The sequence below is a fragment of the Jaculus jaculus genome, chromosome 6 (genome assembly GCF_020740685.1).
Source record: "Jaculus jaculus isolate mJacJac1 chromosome 6, mJacJac1.mat.Y.cur, whole genome shotgun sequence".
Classification (NCBI taxonomy): Eukaryota; Metazoa; Chordata; class Mammalia; order Rodentia; family Dipodidae; genus Jaculus; species Jaculus jaculus.
In genome coordinates this window covers 49,261,786-49,264,901 of record NC_059107.1, presented here as the reverse complement: position 1 = coordinate 49,264,901, position 3,116 = coordinate 49,261,786, and the positions used below count along the sequence as shown (strand labels likewise).

At 41.1% G+C, this 3,116-nt stretch overlaps 1 pseudogene; it reads right to left on the bottom strand.

The window, feature by feature from the left end:
* Positions 1-437: 437 nt before the first annotated feature.
* LOC101616533 lies at positions 438-1,434 on the bottom strand (annotated as a pseudogene).
* Between the last annotated feature and the right edge of the window lie 1,682 nt (positions 1,435-3,116).

Genomic DNA, 3,116 nt, shown 5'->3' with positions numbered 1-3,116 from the left:
TTACCTCCCCCAGAATAAGCAATTCTGGGCTGAGGCAGAAAAGCAGCTTGACTGATTATGGGACCCCGTGCTAGAGTTAAGGGCCCTTTAGCTAAAGTAAGAGCTGCCGGGGTATTTTAAAGAAAGCACCCTCGCCCAAGTGAGAGCATTTGAGCTAACCGTCTAAGTTTGTGGTGGTAGTATTAAGAGGTGCCAGTGTAGGGACTACAATGACAGAATAAGAGTATTAGGGCTCAAAAGGGAAGGAACTCCAACCAAATAAACATCTTTTACAGAAGCAAGGAATTCCTCTTTCCCAAATAATGGACCACAGGCTCTGGGAGGATCCTTCACAGAATTGGGATGGAAACTGGGCAGAATTGGCTGATCTTCTGAGCCCTGATCCCTAGCCCCTGTTCTTAGCAATACTGGGATTTTAAACAACCTGTATGACCAGGTCAACAGATACACATCTCTCTCTTGTGGCATAACCATGAGATTCCAAGTAGTGAGATCCTGGCTGGGCCTAGGGAAGCAGGGGCTTTGGAGGGACTGATGGGTGCTTTGTCTGCTGGTGATTGCATCCAGGGGTCCAGCAGAATCTCCTCCAGTGTGGGTTGGGAACAAGGTTTAGAAGCCAGGCACCAGCGGATTAGGGCACAGCAATCTGAGGAAACATGAGCAGGAAAGTGGAGCTCAGCCTCCATTATCTCCTGGTCGCTATCAAATGAAATGTCCCCACACACCATGTCATAGAGGAGTACACCCAGTGACCAGACAGTGGCTGGAAGGGCATGGTACTGGTGTCGAGAGATCCACTCTGTAGGGCTGTACACTCTTGTCCCATCAAAGTCCTTGTAAGGTTCATCATGAAGCAGGACACCAGAACCAAAATCGGTGAGTTTTATACAGCCCGGGCATAGGTCTATCAGGATGTTCTCATCCTTGATATCGTGATGGACAACTCCACGCGCATGGCAGTGCTGGACACCTGCCACCACCTGGGTGAAGAAGCTGTGGCTGCGGCTTTCACCCAATGGGCCCTTCTCATTGATGTAGTCAAAAAGATCCTGGGCAGGCATGGGTCGCTCAAGGGCCAGCATGAAGCCTTCTGGTGTTTCAAACCAGTCAAGCAGACAGATCACACCAGGATGCCCATTGCCTACACCCACTTTCCACAGCAGTGCCACTTCAAGTGGGCATGTGACTGAGTCTGACAAGGCCCAGCACAGGATTTCGGGAGAATACTTTGATGGCCACCTGTTGTCTATCTGTGACACGGTGTCCCACGAAGATGGTGCCAAAGCTCCCCTTACCCAGGAGAGGCTTGGTCAACATGGAGGAGGTGCTGTGCAGATTAAGCCCGCTGAATCCGCTGAGCCCACCGGGGGTGGAAGGCAGGGAAACTGGTGGCCCGGAAGCGCCTGCAGGCTGCGCAAGGTTAAGATTCGTTGTGCACGCCAGCCCCAATTGATTGGTAGATTTTAATTAGCACTTCAAGTTTTTTCTTTAGTATAGAAATGTTTAAAATATTTATCTTAACTTGGTTTAACTTTATTAGTTTCTATGCATGCAGGAAGTCTTCTATATCTTTTGGATTTGGTAGAGTATAAGCTTTTGAAGTATGTCCTTAAGATTATCCCATTTAAAAAATATATATTTATTTATTTGAGAGAGAGAGAGAGGGAGAGAGAGAGAGAAGAAAAGATGGAGAGAAAGAGAGAAGGTGCATGCCAGGACCTCCAGCCATAGCAAACGAACTCCTGACACATGTGCCCCCTTGTGCATCTGGCTTATATGGATGGGTCCTGGGAAATCAAACCAGAGTCCTTAGGTTTCGCAGGCAAATGCCTTAACCACTAAACCATTTTCCCAGCCCCAGATTATCCCATTTTTATTGCTGCTTGTTGTCATGTCATTTTCAACCTTGCTGATCACCATCTTCTTTCTATTTCTTTTAGTTAATTTGGTTAAGAGTTTTTAACTATGGTTTATCTTCTCAAGTATTCAATTCTTTTTTTTGTCAATTCTTTTACCTGTTTTTGTTGTTGTTTGGTTGTTTCATTTCTAGTTCTTTGATTTTTGACCTGATCATGATTAAATCATCCCTTTGGTAACTTTTGGATTGGTTAGTTCTTGTTAATCAAAGGCTTTCAGGTGCATCATTAAGTTATTTGTTGAAACTCTTCCTGGTTTTGTAATGTATTTATTTAGATCTATATGAATCCTTATCTTATTAGGACTGGCATCATTGTGTTCCATAGATTTTGAGAGGCTGTTTTGATTTTCATTCAGTTCCAGGAATGTTGTGCTTCTTTCCTATTTTTTTCTGTCCATTGTTTAATAGTGTGTTGTTAATTTCCAAGAGTTTGTGTATTATCCATATTTTTTTTCTTGTTGTTAAGTTTTAGCTTTTTTGCAATGGGGTTCAATAAAATACTTGACATAATTTCAGTTTTTATGAATATGTAAGCAATTGTTTTGTATTCTAATATGCCACCTAGCTGAGAGAGCATTCTAATTGCTGTTGAGTAGAATGTTTATTTTTTTAGTATTTGGGTGGAATATTCTGAATAAATGTTAGGTTATTTGATATACAGTGGCATTTAACACCATTATTTTTTGTTTGTTTGTTTTCTACCTGAATGATGTATTTTTTGATGGAGTACTGAAATTGCCTAGTGTTATTGTATCTGGATTTATCTATGTCTTTACTTCTGGATATTTTGTTTCATATAATTAGGTACACTTTATTTGGTTCATATATGTTTGTAATTGTAATATCCTCTTGGTAGATTATTGCTTTACTCAGTGTAGTGTCCTTCTTTACAACTTTTCATTTATTTTTGTGCTAAGTCTCCTTTGTCAGATATTGCAGTGGGAAGATCTGCTTGTTCATAGTTCCATTCACTTGGACATTTTCTTTTCTATCCTCTTGCTGTAAGGAAATATCTTGCTTTGGCAGTGAGGTGAGGTACTTGACATGAAAAATAGGATGGCTCCTACGCTCTGATCCAAACTGTTAGTGTTTTTTTTTTTCTTTTCTTTTTTTGGACTGGGGAACAAATGGATATTTGAATTATTCCTTTCAAATTTGTATATATATATATATGTATATATATATATGCACATACTTA